The sequence below is a fragment of the Sebastes umbrosus genome, chromosome 11 (genome assembly GCF_015220745.1).
Source record: "Sebastes umbrosus isolate fSebUmb1 chromosome 11, fSebUmb1.pri, whole genome shotgun sequence".
NCBI lineage: Eukaryota > Metazoa > Chordata > Actinopteri > Perciformes > Sebastidae > Sebastes > Sebastes umbrosus.
This window is the reverse complement of record NC_051279.1, coordinates 30,284,833-30,308,081: the sequence shown is the minus strand read 5'-3', so window position 1 is coordinate 30,308,081 and position 23,249 is coordinate 30,284,833. Positions and strand designations below refer to the sequence as shown.

Below are 23,249 nucleotides of genomic sequence, written 5' to 3'. Positions count from 1 at the left end.
AAGAGCAACGTTACAGTATTTAAGCAGTTGGTAATGTGAGGAAATAACACAAATAGGAGCTATAATCAAAACTAAATCAAAACTAATACAACTAATGCTGAACATGTTACACAAGCAGAGATTAATAACCTTAACAAACCATATTTAAGCAATAGATAATATCAACAGAATCATGTATGAAGTCTGTACAGTAACTTACATTATCATAAATGAATTTGTTTCTTAAACTCTACAATCTTGCACTAATTGTGAGTTTTGTGTTCATTATCAGCTGTTGACCTGCCGCCATCTCTTCTTTCCTCCTGATGTAGTTGATTAGTTTTAATGCTCATCCACAGGTCGCCTTGAGCTCCTCTGACAATAACAGCAGTACAAGTCTAACAAAAGCGATATCTAACGCCATGTTCATTCTCATTTTCACCATCATTCGGGTGAATTTGACCGCCGGATCGTTTGATTATCGCCAAACAATCAAACACGTGTTAGCATAAGTTAGCTGTAAGCTAACTAGCTACCTAGCCAGGCAGCCACCATGTGTTTGTAAGGCTGTTCAGCCTCTGACGGACCTCATAATTCACCAGAAACGCCAGTTCTTTCTGTTGTTTTCCTCCAGCCTCTCTCCGCTTACACCTCGTCCTCCATGAGTCTTAATGAAGAAGGTTCATGAAGGAAACGTGTTGAGCACATGGACGGTTGGGCCGCGGGAAGCCATAAATGGACATGGTTCAAACACTTTTTCATACTATTATCTTGAGATCGCCATTTAATTAACTCGTTATCACGATAAATCAAAAGTTCGTTATCTCTTATTAGGCAACTTCTAATGTTTGGGTCAAATCAGCCGATGGTAAGTGCATTCAAACATTCAAACAGCCCACATGGAGCTGAGACCATGGCTGACACAGTAATGGACTTGGAGAAGCTAGCGGAAGGACGCGTGTGACTACATCCGGTTTTGAAAATAAGTTTTTTTTTATTCACAAGATGAATTTACAAATAATAAGGCAATCATCACAATCACAAATGAATCATCATCTAACTGAGCAGGTACCACATTAAACATAAAACATTTACACAGATACTAGTATATTGACAATACTATATAACATTTTATATATATAAACTGGAAAAACAAAGTTTGGAAACTTGTGTTTGGTCGATTATTTCTCTGTTGTTACAATGCTAATTGGCGTGGTATTTTACATCGTTGGAAAGCCTGTTTATTTACCTTCTCAATGATGTCCAACTTGTAAGGATCATGCATTTGTGGGATGAGCAGCAAAGCTGATTATGTAGGTAGCGCCCAAGAAAAATTTGCCAAAATGCTCCGTCAATGGTAAACAGTGTATTCTCCTGTTGGTATTGACTCTTGTTTTGAGTTGTTTGGTGGATTGGATGATTGAACTCTCTATCAGTAACAAGGAACAAACAAGACATATTGGCAATTTTACACTTTATTCATTTAATCCACCGTCAGGAGCCTCAGTAGCGAGTGGAAGATCAATACGCAGCCACAACAGCCTGGCACCTCCTCCTCATGCTGGTCACCAACCTGGTCACACGTTGCTGTGGGATGGCGTTCCATTCCTCAACCAGGATTCGTTGCAGGTCAGCCAGCATGGTTGTGTTGGTCACTCTAACACGTACAGCACGCCCAAGCTGATCCCACAAGTGTTGAATTGGGTTGAGGTGTGGACTCTTGGCAGGCCGTTCCATTCTCTCTACTCCCACATTGTGGAGGTAGTCTGTGATAACCCTGGCTCTGTGGGGGCGAGCGTTGTCATCTTGGAGGATGAAGTTAGGTCCCAGATTGTGGAGATATTGGATCGCCACTGGCTGCAGAATCTCATCCCGATATCTCACTGCATTGAGATGGCCTTCAATGATGACAAGCCTTGTTTTGCCAGTGAGGGAGATGCCCCCCCACACCATGACACTGCCCCCACCAAAAGCTGTTACTCCATCGGTGCAACAATCAGCATAGCATTCTCCACGTAGTATCCATACTTTGACCCTGCCATCCAACTTTGGCAGACAGAACCTGGACTCATCACTGAACATGACATTCCCCCACATGTTCAGGTTCCATTGTCTGTGTTGTTGACACCAGCACAAACGGGCCTGACGGAGAAGGGCAGTCATTGCAGGCTTCCTGGTAGCCTTATGAGAATACACTGTTTACCATTGGCAGAGCATTTTGGCAAATTTTTCTTGGGCGCTACGCACATACTCAATTGTGCTGCTCATCCCACAAATGCATGATCCTTACAAGTTAGACATCATTGCGAAGGTAAATAAACAGGCTTTCCAACGATGTAAAATACAATGACCATTAGCATTGTAACAACAGAGAAATAATCGACCAAACACAAGTTTCCAAACTTTGTTTTTCCAGTATATATATATATATATATATAATATATATATAAATATATATATAAATATAAATAAATAAATATATATAAAAATAATATATATATGAATTAATAAATATATGTATATATATATATATATAAATTAATATATTTATGTATATATAAACTGGAAAAACAAAGTTTGGAAACTTGTGTTTGGTGGATTATTTCTCTGTTGTTACAATGCTAATGGTCATTGTATTTTACATCGTTGGAAAGCCTGTTTATTTACCTTCGCAATGATATCCAACTTGTAAGGATCATGCATTTGTGTGGAAGATCCATACACAGCCATAACAGCCTGGCACCACCTCCTCATGCTGGTCACCAACCTGGTCACACGTTGCTGTGGGATGGCGTTACATTCCTCAACCAGGATTTGTTGCAGGTCAGCCAACAAGGTTGTGTTGGTCACTCTAACACGTACAGCACGCCCAAGCTGATCCTACAAGTGTTGAATTGGGTTGAGGTGTGGACTCTTGGCAGGACGTTCCATTCTCTCTACTCCCACATTGTGGAGGTAGTCTGTGATAACCCTGGCTCTGTGGGGGTGAGCGTTGTCATCTTGGAGGATGAAGTTAGGTGCCAGATTGTGGAGATATGGGATCGCCACTGGCTGCAAATCTCATCCTGATATCTCCCTGCATTGAGATGGCCTTCAATTATGACAAGCCTTGTTTTTCCAGTGAGGGAGATGCCCCCCCCCCCCACCCCCCCCCCTCCCTACACACCATGACACTGCCTCCACCAAAAGCTGTTACTCCATCGGTTCAACAATCAGCATAGCGTTCTCCACGTCGTCTCCATACTTTGACCCTGCCATCCAACTTTGGCAGACAGAACCTGGACTCATCACTGAACATGACATTCCCCCACATGTTCAGGTTCCATTGTCTGTGTTGTCGACACCAGCGCCAACGGGCCTGACGGTGAAGGGCAGTCATTGCAGGCTTCCTGGTAGCCTTATGAGAATACACTGTTTACCATTGGCAGAGCATTTTTGGCAAATTTTTCTTGGGCGCTCCCCTCATAATCAGCTGTGCTGCTCATCCCACAAATGCATGATCCTTACAAGTTGGACATCATTGCAAAGGTAAATAAACCGGCTTTCCAACAATGTAAAATACAATGCCAATTACCATTGTAACAACAGAGAAATAATCCACCAAACACAAGTTTCCAAACTTTGTTTTTCCAGTATATATATTTTTTTGTGTATTTTTTTTCAGAAACATCTTGTAGTGTACTGTTTAGTTGTAAAATGATTGCTGTTGCTCCGGCTGGTGGGCGGTGCTTGGTATTTCCTCAACTGATCTCAACATGGCTGCTGGGTCACAAACTTTCTAATTTTACAGCTAAACAGCACACTACAAGATGTTTCTGAAAACATTTGAGGCAAGAAATAGGCATTAAAGTAACAGAATATTGATTCATATTTGATCAGGGCTGCCTAGTTTGACCGTTTGATCGGAGTTTACGAGTGATTAACAGCTGCTCAGAGACGGCAGGGTCCAGCTCGGCTTTGATTAGTTGTTTTTGCAGATCTTGCAGATGCCATTAGGAGCACCAGAGGTCACAGAGGCACATGATTTTTTTCAGATTGCCTGTCTCATCCACTACTGTCAGGATATAGTGACCGTTTTATAAAAATAACTTTTTTTAAATCATATTGCTTCATTTCTACCTACTGCTGCTTTAACATGTGAACTGGAACTAGGTCATATTGTTGCAGCGTGGCTAAAATGTGAAACTGGCCATCTAAATTGAGCCATTGTAAAACAAAAGGAATGGCTGTTTCTTGTGTCTAATTTCTCTAAGCTTCTTCCTCTGCTTTACTGACAGTGTGACCTTTACAGCCTTTTAAAATCACTCATAGCTCCACAGTCACATTCTCAAAGCTTGTGACCAAACCTCCCACTCATGTCACTGCCGTGCTCCCGCTTCAATAAAACAAATACACAAAAAGTCACCTTTCCAGTTACATTTACTTTTTTTTTTTTCTCCATGACTTTCTGCCTAAATCTTTATAATTTTCGTTTGGAACCTTTGTTTTTGTTTTGGTATATTTAGCCATTCCTCGTCCTGGGCACAGCACCCGCTTGACAGACAGTCTCTAATTAGCACAGCTGAAATACATATTTAGAGCTGTGCGGCTTTGGAGACTCTCTTTATTTAAGTCACCAGGGAGAACAATGGAGGAAACAATGGCTGCCTGCAGCAGGCATGGTCTTCACATCACCGACTCAGTGCAGATCTTTTCAATATGACAGTCCAGTTCAAATTGAGATACTGTAAAACAACCCACTCATTGCAGAGGCTACAAAAAATGTTTATTTTCTTCAGTGACAGGGGGTTGATTGTTGTGCTGCAGGGTTTTACACACAATATGAATAGCTGTGGTACCATGTCTGGAAAGGATTTAGTATAAGCAAATGTTTTTGGCACATTTGTTGCATGAATAATAATGAATCATAGCTTAAATGATGAATATGGTGGCTGCTTGTAATCAAGACAAGTGTTTGTTCCCCCTAATCATGGGTTACGCGGGTGATTTAAGGCATAATAATAGACATTTTGGGAACAAACTGTTTTAATCTCCCTGTGGCAGAGTTGATAAGAGGAAGCTGTGTCTTAATACCAGTAGCTGTTTCGGGTTTGTGTGCTCCATGGAGGCAGGCTTGTGCAGGAAGTGTGGGTGCGGCCGGCAGACATTTCCCTTGGCTTCCTGCTAAGGCTCCTTTAAAAGTGAAACTTGAATCAAAGCCTCTACACATTCACTTGTCTGCGGTTCACAAATGAGTAAATGAGTAAGCAGCAGGGGACTTCACCTCTGCTGCAGTAAAGGATACCCCAAATAAGACCTTAGATTTCAACCTGAAATAAAAGGGTGGCTGCATGACAAAATAACTCTTCAATCTTCAAAACAATATTATTGCATAACACTCTTTACTCTCTAAATCGATTGCAGTTATAGAGCTAGTGAAGATACTGGTATCATATGAAACCAGAAAACCTAATGAAGCCTACCATGCCAGCTTGTCGCAAAGGAGGCTAAATAACACTCCAAAGTTGAGCTAAATTTTGGCGAGGGAAAACTGGCATGGCCTCAGGATATGTGAATGAAAATGGGTTATATGGGTACCCACGAGTCTCCCCTTTACAGACATGCCCACTTTATGATATTCACATGCAGTTTGGGGCAAAAAAAACATGCAGTTTTATACACGTAGTACAAATGTGTTATTTTATTCTTTTGTCCCTATTCTAAAATTATGTATTTGAATATTTCTGCATACTGGGGTCCCTAAACAGTCTTGGAATTACATAAATTGGGTATCACTGTAAAGCTGAGACCCTTGTGGATCCAATGAGCCCAAGTGTGATGATGTCAGTCCCCATAGTAGCCATTTCATTGTAGTGAGACCATTTTTTGAAACTTTACCTCACTGTAGAAAAATGACCTCTGGTGACCTCTAGGATAATCACAGCCTCATGAAACTTTACAGCCACAAACTAAAGACCTAGAGAATTCAGAGGATATTCCTAGGTAGATTGACAATAAGGGGGTTTCTGAGCAGTTTCCAAAACAGAAGTGCTCGCCATCCAATCGCCTAAAATGCAATTCTTGCAGAAATCTCCAAATGTCAAAAGTTTTTTTAAATCAAATCACAGCATGGCTTTTTCTATGGTGTTCCTCAAGGTCTTGGTGTCTTAATGTGGTATTTTGGAGGGATTATTGATCATTCCTATCAATTCTCAAATGGTAAAAAATAGTTACATTTACCACTAAATCTGTGCAACAAATGGTATCAACCCAAAAATCACTGCAACAACTTATGAGACACAATAGAGCATGGGGATGGTCATCATATACTTATATCATGATGTTCTAAGCCCTTATACACTATACTCGATGTGACATATACTGCTGACCTGCTATCTCCCCGTAAAGATCCCCTGCAGCAGAGGGCCCTGAAAATACTATCCTGTATGATAGAATCAAAGAAAGGGTTAAAATTCTCATTTGGAGAGTACTAACTTTTCACCTTATCTACACAGGGAGTCAATCATTGTTTGGATCATTCGTCTTCCATTAAAGATTTTTTTAAACAAAAGCTGTGGCATTTCCTTGATAAATAACTGTAACTGTAATATTATTAAAACTGAAGCAGTATACCTTATTCCAAGTAATGCATTTTTAATAACCTCACTGTTCATTCAACTGCCACTAAACCTCATGGACTACATGTGTTTTCATCCCTGACTGAATGAATTTGTATCTATTGACCTGCTTCCATTATATTCTTCCATGTTCCCCGTCACTCAGCAGACGGCGGCGCGGCCCAGATGTGTAGGTGTAAACATGCTGGTAATTAGGCCAGAACTCGCTCTGATCTCCTTTCAAAGGCACTGACTCGCTACAGACACCCTCTCTCTCTCCACGACCCCAACGCCCAGCCACTGACCAGCCCTACACCCAAGGCAAATATTTGGGGGAAATAGCAATGAACCCTGTGTTATAAACACACACACATATGCGTGCATTTCTATAACTACACTTGTGAGAACCTCTACACCCCCTCCCCGCCCAGGAACCCTTAAAACTGGAGACAGAAATGTTGGTCTGTGTGTCTGACGTTTAGTCAGACACAATGATTTTGGTGATTACCTGACTTTTCAAGCTTGTATGAGCAAACACGCATATTGTATTACTGTGCTAATGTTTGCACTAAGCTCAAAGCAAGGCTGAGGAAGAACAGCTGATTTAAATTACACTAGGTAACAACAGGAACATGGTCCCAGCCTCACACTTTACTTTTGGAGTGTGGTGACGTAGTTTAAAGAGCGAAAAGACACACCGGGCGGAAGGTCAGGGAGGTGGATGGGTCCAACAAACACAAGGCTTTCATTCAGGAGACCGTTGTTTGTGTGCTGTGCGTCACGTTACGATAAGCTGTTCGTTCGTGTCCCGTGTTCACAACGTTCAGTGTCATTTTCACAGTGTAAATGTAGTAATTTTAAGCCCAACCATGTATTTCCTTCCTAAACCTAACTATAGTTGTTTTGATGCCAAAATTAAAGTGATGCCAAGGGGCGTGACAGAGCGGCGGTATTTGACAAGTTGGGAAGTTTCAAGATGGTAGCTAGCATGATTCATAATTAGCACGTTAACACACTTAGCATCAGCATGTTAACGTGCTAATCACACAGCCTTTGCTCTGGCATCACCCTCAAGGCAGATGTTACATATTTTTGCATATTTCTTCCCTGCAGGATTAAGAATAGCAGATACTAGTAGCCTACACTTGGCTAAGTGAGGACAGAAGTGGAACACGTACTGTCCGTACAAGCATGTCCGTACGACCAGCTCCTCACTGTGGGGACTTATTCATGGAATTTAGTGAAGCCTTGCGGTGTTTCCTCTCACAAAGACGAAGGTTCAGTGTCTCCGGAGATGCTTGCCAGTTGGACTGCCTGGTATTAATACCACTTGAATGAGGACAGCTTGTTTGTGATCCTACATGGAAGATGAGAAATCGGCTGAACCAGGCAAAGCAAAGCTCGCCAGTTTAGCGCTCTAGGTGCTGAAAGAAGGAAAATAGAAGCAGATGAGAATTTGTGAATACGAATTAAAAAACCTAACCGGGGATGGGGCTCTGCAAATTAGTTTCAGCTTGCATTTATTTTTTAAAATGTATTATTTATCTGTATTGTCCCTGAAAACGAATACATTATTACAGCAAATCAATGGGTTACATTCATGACACATACGCTTTTAAAGTGGACATGACCTTTCTTACAATATATCATAAGATTAATGGGAGAAATTCAAAATGAATTGAAGCCAATAATCAGTTGTCCCATAAAGAAATGATTACATTTTGCATGTTCAGTTTACTGTACTGTAATCTCCTTCAAACAACTGTATTTATTTAAGTTTCTCGCCAAAAACTCAATTTTTCAAGATTACATTTGAACACATCACCATAAAGTTAGAATTTACCTTTGCCCAATATTTGTTTTACTGAATAGAGCCTGAACGCATTATCATTTAAATCAAGCTAGCTAAAGCTAGTTAACGTTAGCTGTTAGCAGCCGGTAAGCAGCACAGTCCTGCACGGAGCTAACAGCTAATGTTAACTAGCTCTCCTCCTGCCGATTTCAACACAGATTTGTTGTTCGCAATGTCACATTATCAGGATAAAAATAGGGTGCGTCCTCTGGACACGTTGATAGTGAGTTTACAGCGTCCCAAACACATTTTCTATCGTCCCCGGGACGACGTTAGTCTCGAGCCCTGAAGGTACCTACAGTATCCGTGACACAAAAACGAATACAGTATTTTGGTACCCTATAGCCTGATGAAGATTTAGCTTTTATGAACTTTTTTAAAAATGTATCTGCATTTATATCCTCTCAACTCCTGGTCTTGGCCTGGATATCCTCTGGCTACAGCAGAACAATGTCACAGTCAATTAAATCATGATTGGTATTGTTACTTCTGGAGCCTGATAGTGTTTCTGGGCTCTATTGGCATTCACTTGTTGTATGATCTCCCTCCATATGCCGTCTTTTTGAGAGGCTGTGAAGCCACTGCTATTGAAGAAGTCACTGGCAATAAGCCTGTTACCTCATTTATCGCATTACTTGACATCTCACATCACAGCTCCTCTTTTTCACTTTTATTCATCATCATTTGGGTCTTAAAGTCAACACATTTCCCCCTCTGCCTAATATGGATTATCTAAAGTGATGCCATATTTTTTCTCACAGTAACTATGATCCCTTCTAAATATACTCACACATTTACTAGAGTATATGCGATGAATGAACCCATTGATTTCTGTCTGTTTTGTAACTCCCACCAGTCCCTTCTGTCTGACTTTCAATTTATTCATGTTTGTCTTTGTGTTTGTGTGTTTATCCGCCCATTCACCAGGGTTACTCACACTGAGGGCTGTTTCTCATCTCCACATACCCTGTTTGACACATGGCTAAATACAGCTGAGCCACTCTGCATTTATAACCCAGTGCTTTGTCTATCTACACTCTCCTCCTCTGTCCTTTGCTTCAAAGTCTTCAAACTTCCTCTAACTTCCCTCTTATCGTTTACAGGATTTACATGAAAATGCACGTTATTTTGATCAACGGAGATCACGCCAAACGTTCTGCAGGTTTCTTTTCATTTTAATATTTTAATGTCAGTTGCTCTTAGGAGTGTGATACCTGCTAATATTTACATCAGGACTCTTTTGACATTCACTCTCACACACATATTCATACTGTGTATTAGCACGGACCACACACACTCAATGATTGATTTAGTGGTGACATCAGTACTTTCCCAGCAATAATCTAAAGCCTCTTCACAGAACCTCATATCCGAAAATACTTTATTCATTAAAGCAGGGAAAGAAAAATACAGCTTTCAAATATTATCAGAGTCTTTCCTACCAACTGAGAGGAGAATGTGAAATTATTCCTTAACATACTCTGTGATTTAGTTTTATAGTTTTTTTTCCTTGACCTTCCCATAGATTTGTGTCGGCCTACCTCGCCAAAAAGTCTCCAAGTTTCCCCTTAATTGATTCTCACCGCATTCCAGCGACCGGCATGCCAAGCAGCCAACCTGATTAAGAGCGCAGGTAAGATCCAGGAAATAATTCAGCGCCGTAGGTTTGTGAGAATTTGTAGCTCAGATTTGGATCTGTGTACTGATCCTTCCAGCTGGAGCAACAGAGGAGCGTACAGCATCAGCGGAAGACAAACTCACTCAGAAAAACTTACAATTCAACATAAAATCTTGGCAAGACGATTAACCTGTGAGGTCACAAATTAAAGACAGCAACAGAGGAAAATTTGAAACCAGAGATGCCAAATCCCTGATTTATAGACTGCCTCACTGTGGCCCAAAACAGGCGAAATTGCAGCTCGATTCATTATTATCAGATTAGCATCATTGCGTTCATAAACTGGCAACCCACGTCAAAATCAGTCTCCCGTGTCTGCAGTACTTCAAGTCATGACGGCCATGTTTTTAAAAAAAAATTAAACCATTATTCGAACCCCGATGGTATGTTAGGGAATAAACACAGAATAATACAGTTGCAGCAGGTACCCTGACTCACTCTGTATCATTCATTCCTATTACTCACCAGGCGGCCGGCGAGACACGACGTTGCCTTCTACTTTCACATCCCACAGGAAGTGTTTTGCCCTGAGATCAATTGAAGGAAGATATGAAGACGGTATTTCATTTTGCTGTTATTTTACTGGACGTGGCGCTGTAGCCCCTGGTTGTTAATTCATAGATGTTCGGAGATGAACCCCAGCCATTTCTACCACACAGTTTTTGCCCGTGGACTCATTGCTCATCCCAGTTAAATTCATGTGAGTTTACAAGACCTTGAAAAGCACCATGCTGTGCTCGGCCTTATGTGACCTCAGCAGTACTGGGCGATATGGCTTCAAAGGGCACGGCGCTGCATGTAATTACACATCTGTTAGGTTTTTTTATCCTCCTTTCATCCTTAATTCCCATTTTTGCTATGTAAAATATTTACTCAGGTCAGTCATAATCACAGTGTCGCTGGTGTGGACACTGACCTACACACAGCTTACCGCGTCCAGCATATTATTTTCCTTAAAAGACGTAGTAAAGATACATCCGTGTGTCGTCTTTGGCTCATCTGTTTCCCGTGATGTTTGGATGAGTGGAAACTGTGCGGCGTTATATCATGCAAGGTTTTGGTGTCATCTATACTGAAGTGTGCACCCTATCATTTAACCCCATTCCCAAGATCCCCACGATTATATCATATGAAACTGTATATTTCCTGTTTTGCGCTACATGCAACAACTACATCCTCTGTATATTGTACTTGTGTTACGAGGCATGCAGGTCCAAGCGAGAAGAAAGGCCTCGTTTCATCGTAATAACCTGCCTACAGTAGCTTTTCCCACACACAGTGTCCAAAATGGACCTTGAACTGCTCATGATCAAGTATGCAGCTATAGCGAAACCTCAAATGCCCTACCACCCTGTGTGTTCCTCGCTCCGTCCATGTCGTCCCGTCTGCACCAGACTGACAGCTGCGCCTTCGCTCTCTCTGTGATTTCGACCTCAGAATTCAACCATAAATTGGGTTCCCATGTGAAGGAAAACGACATCCACCCCGTGCTGATGTAACCCCTAATTACAATTGATGTTTTTCCATGGATCCTGACCAAAACTTTGCACTGCAGCCTTTACAGACGGACAGTATGTGGAAGTCAGTGACAATTTGCGTCGCCGCAAATGTATTCCCAAACTCCTAATGGGATTTTAAAAACAAATACAGTCCTAGTAGTTGATTGCTTATAACTGTCCATGGTGGTGTACCAGACTTGATTTTAATGTAAACCTACAACTTTCTCATAAGGTCAAAGTCAGCAGCGTTTTCTATTTGACAAACATTCAGGACGTATTTTCTGGGGATTTAATTTTGTCAATTTATAATTTACTGTCCAGTAATTCATAATTTGTCTTTTTGTTACGTTTAATCTCATTTTAAAGCTGCACTAACCAAATTTTTGTGCAATGTTGACTATGTGTAATGTTAAAGGGGTCGCCTGTAGTGAGAATTATTGCCTGCCTCTTTGGTTCCACTCAGCTCTATGGAGTGTTTTAGCGTCTTTCAGCTTATAGAGAAACAAAGTCCCGCCCCTTTTGGTGGACCACCATGGGACGTTATTTCAGAAAAAATATGAACGCTAGTCAACGGCAAGAAACAAATATGTTTTTAATCCCATTTCAACTGCGCCATGAATCACACATATATTTGTCAATTTTGAAAGATAATATTGCAAGTCAAGAAGGTTGCAGTTGTATGAAACTGTGAAAACACATATTTAGAATGCCGACACACCCAAAAGTCACGTAAGTGACGTCTCTCTCGCCAAAGCTACGATGCCTGTGTGTTTCGTTCTGGGATGAACTCACGCCAGCAACGGGTCTCGCTTGTTCTTTCGCTTCCCAGCTGATAAAAAGACCAGGAGTCGCTGGATAAAATACATCAGGTAAGATAACGTTTCATTTGTGCGTTGGACATAGCTAAGTTAGCTAGCTAGCTAGTGTTGGTGACGTATGTTGTGTGATTTGAGAGATGTAGTTCACTGAACAGTTTCACACAAGACTAAATGATACTACGACAAACTGAGACTTTCTTTACTACTTGCAAAATTATCTTTTGAATTGACAAACATCACGTGTGATTCATGGCGCAATTCAAACGGGATGAAAGAAATATTTGTCTCTCTCCGTTGACTACCGTACATATTTATTCCGAAATAGGGTCCCATGGTGGTCCGCCAGAAGGGGAGGGACTTCACCTCTCTTTTGTTTTGGTTTTGCAGCCAACATGTAAGTTTTGATTCTCTTTCACAGCTCTCATCAACCTTGTTTCCTGTTGCAGGAGGCAGCCGTTTTCAGAAAAAGCTCTGATAAACCCCCTGTACTCTACTTGCCCAGCACTGAACAACAGACGTAGTGGAACATTTAGCAGTTAATGAGTCTGATTTTTTTTTCGAGTTGGTGAAGACCATAACAGAGCTGAAAGCTGAGAAAATATTGGACTTGCATTCATCGGGAGGTCAGACACACAGCAACACACAGAAAATGCTGCTCTGTGTCTGCTTGGAATAGGCGACACTCTAACATTCACTTTGACAACTTTGTAAGGTGACAATATTTCAACGATGTGTTTATTTCGTCCACTGCCCACAAGAGGCCAACAAAAAGTCCTTTAATGCTGCTTTAAGCCAATTCAATGATCCTCAAGAAGAAGCACAAATCTATTTCATTCTGAAATGAATGAACACTGGTTCGTGTGAAGATGTGTTAATCACAAAGAAAAATAAAATGCCCCATCCTTACCTCCATATAAATCAGCAAAGCAGTGTTGGTTTGAAAGTGGACCCAAGTGCAGATCACAGACACAAGAGGCAGATGAAGTTAAACTGGTTTATTGCAGTAGTGACTGTAGACTGAGATGGGTTGGAGTGTGGGGACGGCTGGAGACGGCAGAGGGAAGAGGGGGAATGGAAGAGCGGCTGGGCGGCGTGGCTGGCCGAGGACGCGGCAGAGAGATTGTTGGCAGGCAGGCGGACTGGCACACAAGCAGGCAGGCAGACAGGAATCCTGGAGCACAGGGAACAAACACGCATTAACGAGGAAAACAAGAACACTCTTCTCAAGAGATCCTGGAGCTGTAGACGCCTTGTACCACTGAGACCGGAACAGCGATATGGCAAAGAGTGGGAGGAAAGCTGGGTTGATATACTGTGGGTTGATGAGCTGATTGCAGGCAGGAAGGGAGGGTCCAGGTGAGCAGCAAGACGGGAAACCAAACCACCCCCTACACCATCCCTTCCTACTTCCATTCTGTTTGCACGCTCGCATGGAGGGTCCGCCATATATAGTTCCATCCCAAACCAATTAGCGTATATATACAGTGCTTTCAGAAAGTATTCAGACCCCTTCACTTTTTTCACATTTTGTTATGTTGCAGCCTTATGATAAAATCAATAAAATTACTTTTTTCCCTCATCAATCTACATGCAATACACCACAATGACAATGTTGAAACAGAATTTTAGAAATTTTTGCAAATTTATTAAAAAGGAAAAACTGAAATATCAAATTTTCTTAAGTATTCAGACCCTTTACTCAGTATTGAGTTGAAGCAACTTTACCAGCGATTAGAGCATCGAGTCTTCTTGGGCATGACGCGACAAGCTTTGCACACCTGGATTTGGGGAGTTTCTGCCATTCTTCTCTGCAGATCCTCTTAAGCTCTGTCAGGTTGGATGGGAATCGTCGGTGGAGACTCATCTTCAGGTCTCTCCAGAGATGTTCGATTGGGTTCAAGTCAGGGCTCTGGCTGGGCCACTCAAGGACATTCACAGAGTTGTCCCTAAGCCACTCCCGAGTTGTCTTGGCTGTGTGCTTAGGGTCATTGTCCTGTTGGAAGGTGAACCTTCAGCCCAGTCTGAGGTCCTGAGCGCTCTGGACCAGCTTTTCATTAAGAATATCTCTGTACTTTACTCCGTTCATCTTTCCCTCAACCCTGACCAGTCACCCAGTCCATGCCGCTGAAAAACACCCCCAAAGCATGATGCTGCCACCACCATGCTTCACCGTTGGGGTGGTATTGGGCAGGTGATGAGCGGTGCCTGGATTCCTCCAGACATAACGCTTAGAATTGAGGCCAAACAGTTCAATCTTGGTTTCATCAGACCAGAGAATCTTGTTTCTCACAGTCTGAGTGTCCTTTAGGTGCCTTTTTGCAAACTCCAAGCAGGCTTTCATATCCGTCTGGCCACTGTGCCATAAAGCCCAGATGGGTGAAGTGTTGCAGTGAAGGTTGTCCGACTGGAAGTTTCTCCCATCTCCACACAGGATCTCTGGAGCTCAGCCAGAGTGACCATCGGGTTCTTGGTCACCTCTCTTACCTAGGCCCTTCTCCCCCCACTGCTCAGTTTGGCCGGGCTGCCAGCTCTAGTGAGAGTCCTGGTTGTTCCAAACTTCTTCCATTTAAGAATTATGGAGGCCACTGTGCTCATTGGGACCTTCAATGCTGCAGAATTTTTTGTAGCCTTCCCCAGATCTGTGCCTCGACACAATCCTGTCTCTGAGCTCTTCAGGCATTTCCTTCCACTTCATGGTTTGGTTTTTGCTCTGATATGCATTATCAGCTGTGAGACCTTATATGGACAGGATTGTTCCTTTCCAAATCGTGTCCAATCAATTGAATTTACCACCGGTGGACTCCAGTCAAGGTGGAGAAACATCTCAAAGATGATCAAGGGAAATGGGAGGCACCTGAGCTAAATTTCAAGTGTCATAGCAAAGGGTCTGAATACTTATGTCAATGTGATATTTCAGTTTTTCTTTTTTAATAAATTAGCAAAAATTTCTAAAATTCTGTTTCTGCTTTGTCATTGTGATGTATTGAGTGTAGATTGATGAGGAAAAAAAGTAATTTTATCGATTTTAGCATAAGGCTGCAACATAACAAAATGTGAAAAAAGTGAAGGGGTCTGAATACTTTCTGAAGGCACTGTGTATATATATATATAAATATATATACATATATATTTATATATATATATACACACACATATATATATACACACACACACACAACATATAATTATTATTTTTTACCCCTATCAGCAGCAAAAAACCCATCTTTATAGGAAAGCCTTTTTATAGGCCTCATCCATAGGTCTTTCATTGTTTCTGTGTTTCATATTGTAATTATTCTTTGGTTTCTCTCATTGTTCGATATTTTATTTGTGTGTGAAGCACTTTGTAACAGTGTGTTTTAAAAGGTGCGATATAAATAAAGCTTTACTTACTTACTTTACTTACTAAGCTATAACCCCATAATTTATTATATCTTCAACTGTGAAGTACAATAATTTAGTGCAATATTTCAACTGTGCAATAATCTGGTTTACTCTGGCATTAACACTGCATTTATTTATACAGTACATTTAAACTAATATTCTTGTTTATTTATACTATTCTTGCATTTTTACACACTTAATGATAGATCATATTTTTCAGCATTATTATTTGCACTGTTGTTATACATATTTCTTCTTCAAAAAAAAAAAAAAAATAAAAAAAAATATATATTTATATATTTTTTTTTTTTTTTTTTTTTTCTATTCTAGAATGGGAGCTAAACATAACTCAATTTCTCCCCAGGGGATCAATTAAATATTTATGATTCTGGTATTTATTCATAGTTTCCTTGTCGGAGAGAGAAGTTCGTCCCAAAGCTTGCCGCTGTATTTATACCCTCCACCTTAAAGAAGGGTGCTTCATTCAGCTTTGAGTGTGACTACAGACGGAGTTAATTCCATCACGGTGTGGGAGTGAGGAGGGTCTGGTTTTATATGTGGCCGTGACAAAAAGAGCAAAATTAAATGTTACACAAAATCAAATCAGATTCTTTTTTTTCTTTTCCAGGCAGACCTTCTTCTCTGGCTATGTGACCACATTCTTAGTCAGGATCTGCACCAGATCCCAACACCACCCACGATCTTTAAATGCCTAAAGCATTCGACTGGTCCAGCCTCTGGCACGTATCCTGGAGGGAAACGCTGTCTGAGGGCAAAACTGTGTCTCAGCAGATAGTGGACGCATCAGGACAAAGGTAGATTCCCTAATCGTTTCCCTCTCTCATCCCCTCACAGTTGCTTATTGCAGCTTTAAATCACCCTAAAATCCCTAAAAGCCTCGGCTCTTACACAAACACATTCAGATGACTGATCTGTTCTCGTCTGTTCCCAGAGTTCAAGAGGATTTCTGACTCTCCAGAGGGCAGACTTTCTAGTGTATGATAAGCCACTGTGCTGGGATTCATGCCCATAAACAGACGTCACGAGGACTGATCTTTGGCTGACGCTGTCGAGCCATGGGTTGCATGTCGCTCTGATACAAGCCAGCGCTTATTAATTCCCGTCCCTTGATCTTTGACTGCCTGAGTGACGTCTTGTGTCGCAGGCAGAGCTCGGGTGTTGACTGGTTCGACGTCATGAATTTGTGACGACGTGAGTCACAGGAGCGGGGACATTTAGCCCCCTGTGGCACGCACAGTCGAGCACTTTCAGATAATCAGATGCGGTCGTGTTGAAAGCAGAATGGAGGATTATTCATTATTCATATGATTAAGATTAAATGATTTTGACGTTAAAATGTGTGCCTGGAAAAATTGATCCTGTAACCTTTTGTTCATTCATTAATTTCAGTTTTATGCTGAAGAGGAAGACAGATTGTTATCATGCTTTTAATCAGGATTGATGTGTTTCTTTTTAATCTGTTTCCTGTCATTTATTTTTTCCCATATGTAATTTCTTCATGGTTAACCATAAAATGTTGAAGCACGGTTCTGTAATCGTTCTTTAATGAAAAACATTACGCTAGCACACTGTCTGACCGAGGAAACATATAAACTCATGGTCCATATGCTTTCACATGGTCTTGGTTCTGTCCACATGGATCTCATACTCCAAGTTGCATAAAACAGCCCTCTAATCCTTACGCCTCTCTGTTGTTGTAACCACTTCACCCTGGTCTATAGTAAAAACACGTTCCAATATGCTGTCCTTATGGAAAAGTGAACCCGTGTTTCTTCTCGCCCGCTCTTTGATGCTGATATTTGATGTCGAGTGAATAGTGATCCCACATTGTGACGATATTGAGTTCTGAAAATTCAAACTCTTCAGTCTAATGTCAGGTGACAGGCCTTTCAGACCCGCTGTTTGGAGTCAGCAAAGCACCTGGTTAATGTAGGCCAGATAAGACCTCAACATGACCCTCATCCAGCGCCTGTTCGTCAAATCATGAGGTATTCACTGTAAAAAATAAAAAAAATCAAGTCTGAACACATTTTATACACGTTTGTTGTTTAGACTGTATATAAGTGGACGTAGTCACCGTAATGTCACCCATTTGGTTTGTGGACTGCCGTTTTGTAACCTCGAGCTTGGCATTTTGGCCGTCGCGATCTTGTTTTTTTGCAACCAGAAGTGATACAAGACGGTGGAGCTACAACCGAACGCTGAAGAAGATATTTTCAGGCGACCAAAAAGGTTATAATTAACTTTCATGAACTGAAAACACACTGTGAAAGGGTTAAAGTTGCAAGACGAAAACACGACAACTCCCAGACCGGACAACGCCATGGTAACGACCTGTCAATCACAAGGTAGCCACGCCCTAAAGCATCCCCTGCTTTATGGTCTATCTGACTCTAAATGGGACCATAATTTACTAAATGAACATCATGCTGTATTGAAGAAGACTTGAAACTAGCGATTGAGACCATAAAGTCATGTTTACAATGTTTACTGAGGTAATAAATCAAGTGAGAAGTAGGCTCATTTTCTCATAGACTTCTATACAATCAGACTTCTTTTAGCAACCAGAGGAGTCGCCCCCTGCTGGCTGTTAGAAAGAATGTAAGTCTGGCATCACTTCTCAGACCCGGAGGTAGCCCACTGGTCTGATGGAAGTGATCACAAAGACAAACACTTCTAATATTTTATTATTCATACACCTAATGACCCCCTTTGTGTCATGGGAGCACTTAATCATAAATAACAAACTCTCTAGGCAGTGGAAGAAAGTGCACCAGCGGCTACAGCGGAGATGAAACATCCAGCGAGTGTGACACACATGTGACAGGGCCTGCATCCAAACACAATAATGATGTGCTGGCCTGAGCAGAGGCGATGGAAAACAGCTTGTTCTGGTTAGATGCTGACCGGTGTGTGTCCCCCATTGAAGCCAGAGCCGTAAAGAGTCGACAGCAGTCGCACCGCTCACACCGCAATGACAATAAAATACCTCATCGATCCGCTCCGTCGCCAATCTCCAATGTGATAATCAAGCTCAGGGGAGTTTACAGTAGAAAGCACGGACAGAACTGAACATCAAAGCAGGCAACAGCTGGCCCCGGTGAAAAAGACACAACTGATTTAATTAGTTATGTAAAATCTATCTTTGTTGGTACCATCGACAGCAGATCAGGTCCCTTTATGACATGACAGAGACAAGCACAGCAGGTTTTACTGTGTATCTTGAACCTCTCACACACGAGTCAAGTAAAAGCAGAACAGACTTTTCACCATATGGATCCCATATTGTTTGACTCAAGACGTAAACCACAAAAATGCTGTTTTGATCCAAAAGGCAGATTTATTCTAACCCTAACCAACCCCAAGACATGTAGCATTTCAAAACCATAAACCATATAGCCTTTACAAAACATGCTTACATGCAATTAAATGTTTTTATCCTTCCAAGTACTATGCATGATGTTGTTAAAGTTCCCCCCCGTCGAGATCGAGATTTCATAATGCTATAGTTCACGGTCAGAAAATAACATTCCGGAATTGTAATCATCCAATGTAAATATCAGACTGAAGTTGGATCATCCAAGCATTTTATCAAAATTAGAGACTGCCATCAGATCCAGAGTCCACCACGTGCTATGGGATACCTATTGGACAGGAGGACTGGAAAACTCAAGTCTGGTGAGGAAACTCGAGGTGAGGAATTTGTGCCATATTTATAATCATCTGGCAGCCATTTAAAATACTGAAACTGTTTCAGTATGAGGTAAAGATGGCCTTACACACTCAACTTAAAGATAACGCTTTTGTACTTTTTCCCTTTCCTTTAGTGTGTTATATTTTTTGTGCATGTAAAAGGTCTTCAAAGTTACAAAGTCCACGCCAAAGGGAGTTACTCTCCCCTACAGAAACACTGCTCCTGAACTGCCTGAAATGCTTCCCTTGAAGTCCTGCCTTTTCTAACGTAGTGATGTCATCAAGTAACACATTTGCATAATACCTGCCTAGCGGGAAGTTTGGCACGCCCTCACACAAAGCTAGTTAGAGCGGAGCTGGAGAGGAGTCAGAAGAGTTTGGTTCGGCTGACCAATCAGAGCAGACTGGGCAGGAGCTCAAACAGAGCGTATCAAACAGAGGATGAGAAGAGGTGCTGCAGCACAGCCGGTATGAGAAAAATAAAGCGTTTTTTGAACATTAAATCATGTAAACATGTTCTAGCAGAAACCCAAAATACAAGTGTGAACCTGAAAATTAACCTTTAAACTCAAACATGTTCAGGGCTGCGATAGGTTGGAGGTACATCAGTGCACGTCCAGGACATCCAATGCAGAAATATCTTTACTTGCATCTTGTAAAGTGCTGCGTATTGTATTTGGATCTATCATTTAGATAGAAGTTCTATAGCAAACATGGAAAATACAGTACTTGAGATAGAAACATGGTGTAGTGAAAGAGAGGGAATTGGACAGGATGGGATTGACTGGTTGGCATGTGTTGGTTGGTGTTAGGACACCATGAGCCGCCAACACAGCTTCATTCTCCTTGGCAAGTATGCTTGAAGTCTCTGGACCACTAATGGAGTGATGAACACCATTTTTACATAATATACTCCCTGATTTGGTATTTTGATGATGGTCGTGTTCAGACCGACTTTAGCCCAGCATGAACAAAAAATGCAGCTTCCTCATCAATTTGAATGAGGCCGGGGTGGCACTGTGTCGCCTCACAGCAAGAGGGTTCCGGATTCGAATCCAGCTCAGGGTCCTTCTGTGTGGAGTTTGCATGTTCTCCCCGTGTTAGCGTGGGTTCTCTCCGGGTTCTCTGGATTCCTCCCACAGTCCAAAGACATGCAGGTTAGGTTAACTGTTGACTCTAAATTGTCTGTAGGTGTGAATGTGAGTGTGAATGGTTGTCTGTCTCTATGTGTCAGCCTACGTGATAGTCTGGCGACCTGTCCAGGGTGTACCCCGCCTTCGACCAATGTCAGCTGGGATCGGCTCCAGCTCCCCCTGCGACCCCGAATGAGATAAGCTGTAACAGATAATGGATGGATGGACAATAGTTCTGGTAGCTTCTGTATTTCTACCCACCCCTTCTTCACCCCTCACTGGACAATCAATTGGACAATAAAGTTATCACCAGTGGTGATGTGTTGTATTTCTGGTAGTGTGGTCTAATGTAGAGGAGATTCACAATAGCTCCAAGACACAAGCAGGGTCATGCATTCAGTTGGTGCAGGCCGCCACCTTATGAGTCATTTCAGCATGTGGGAGGGACAGGCTCCTTTTTGGCAGATCAAACGCCTCATCAATCTTACTTAATTTATAGCCAGAGAGCAAATAATTCTTCTTCTGTGTTGGCTCACGGTTTCTTGGAAAAGATGCTGTGCTGTCTATTCTCTGAACAGACTTCTGTCAAGACCTTTGATGGGGCAAGAGCTTCCCTAAGGGCAATCGACTGTGTGGAAGACAACCGTGAACATCACGACTGTAAAACGACTGTCAAATGCATTTGCAATTGCAAAAGCTTCCACACCCACTCTGCTATTAACCATCCACGTTCATAAAATATAGTCTAATCCATTCAGTGAAAGTGACTGCTAAATTGCTAGTACTGCTACCAACATTACTGTTACAGCTCAATGGAGCGGCAAACATATGCTAATTGGTTTAGAGGGGAGTTGATTTCCAGTTGCATTTCGTGAGCAATTAAATTCTGACTCATCTTAAGCAATAACAGGGTACTGTTATCTGGGTTGTGTCTATTTTTCATTAACATGAAACACAAATGTGCATCAAGTTACTTCAGAAGCTTGTTTGTCTCAGTTCCTGTTTCATATTTGTCCTTTTTTTTGTATACACAGTGCATTTCTTAAAGGGGCTAAATGCGAGATTGTGAGTATATCTATTGCCTCCACATGGCTCTCAACATGGCGATGGCTGAGCCTAACAGTGTTAACCTGAGGCTGGGTGCTACGCTTTCGCAACGCTGCTGTCGGTTGTGAATACCTTAGCAGACACATAGGAACATTAGCATTAGCAAGTCGTGTTTCCAATATTTACTCCTCTCCTTTTCGCTCTGATTCGGTTTCCACCAAGGGAAATATCTGTCGCTGCTAAATGCACCACTATGTTCACCAGTCGCTAAATTTGCCTGTCTGCTGTTTGATTTTTAGTGCAAATGCCTCAATTGTGAACAATAATTTAAAGAATATATAATCTTCAAGATGTTGCAGAAAATGAATGAGGCAAATATGTTATAAAAAGGTGTTATGTAATAGAATATGTGTAACTCCTGTATGTCTGTAAAAAGGGAGGATTAGGGAGGATTTCCCAGGTGTTATGTTATGATTAAAAGACAATAATGGGCCAATAAATCTGCCCTATCCTAATCTAATCAGGTAACTAGAGATCTCAGATCAATACTCTGGGACATCAGTCAGTACAATGCAAAAGGAAACAAATGGCTGAATACAAAGCCAAATCTAAGAGCCAACGGGCATAAAGTGATCATTCTCACATGACATGTGTTTGCACACAATCTATCACGGCCGGTGCCAAGGACTCAAAATAAAAAATTTATGCTGTTTCCCATATCCTCATACGCTATGAAAGCCCAATCAAGAGCACACCAGCAGAGCATGAAACCGCAAATGTCTTAAAACATCACAACAATGTGGTGGAGGTTTTACTAAAAGGAAACAACTATTGTGTTGCCCCTCAGTTTGGCAGCGGATGAAGGAATATTTATGACGTAGGCAGGATGTGGAAACACAAGTCATCACTCCTTCACAGAGCATGTCGTGTCAGGTCTTTGAAGGGAACTTGATTTAAACACTTCAAATTGGCGCAAATCAAGTCAATTAAAAATAGATTATATCACAAATCACAAATTTGCCTCAGTAGGCTTTACAATCTGTGCAGCATACGACACCCTCTGTCCTTCTCAACCCTCGCTTAGATGAGGAAAAAAATGGAAGAAACCTCAGGAAGAGCAACTGAGGAGGATTCCCCCTCCCAGGAGACGTGCAATAGATGTTGTGTGTGCAGGACAGACCAACATGATACAAAATAAATCAAAACCAGGAATGCCTGTGTTTTTCATATGATGGATGCATTTCGCAACCGTGACAGTTTCCCTGATCTGCCCCGTTGAACTGCAGGATCATCTCAGCGTCTGCACTCAGCCGACATTTCATTAAACATCACCTCAGGGCTCATGGACTGTTGCCCAAGCTCTTAGAGCAGCATTTGGGATTGAAATTGATTTGCTTGCCCATCCCTAAAGGCAGCTCCACTGCAGGTGTGACCTGAGTCTGACACTTTCTTTTATGACACGTATAAAATAATAGCCCAAGGTGATATGATTGACTAAATTGACATACATGTGATGGCCAACAATAACAGAAAAATGGTACAAACAGTA

General features: G+C 41.7%; 2 long non-coding RNA genes across 2 annotated transcripts in view; one reads left to right on the top strand and one right to left on the bottom strand.

Moving 5' to 3' along the window:
- Positions 1 to 13,428: 13,428 nt before the first annotated feature.
- Positions 13,429 to 23,249, bottom strand: part of LOC119496530 — a 48,356-nt gene continuing 38,535 nt past the window's right edge. The window contains exon 4 of the long non-coding RNA XR_005208734.1: positions 13,429 to 13,593. This is a non-coding gene — a long non-coding RNA (uncharacterized LOC119496530). The remainder of the gene's footprint in view (positions 13,594 to 23,249) is intronic.
- LOC119496531 lies at positions 16,205 to 17,352 on the top strand. The gene is made up of 2 exons (XR_005208735.1): positions 16,205 to 16,621; positions 16,759 to 17,352. It is a non-coding gene; the product is annotated as an uncharacterized LOC119496531 (long non-coding RNA).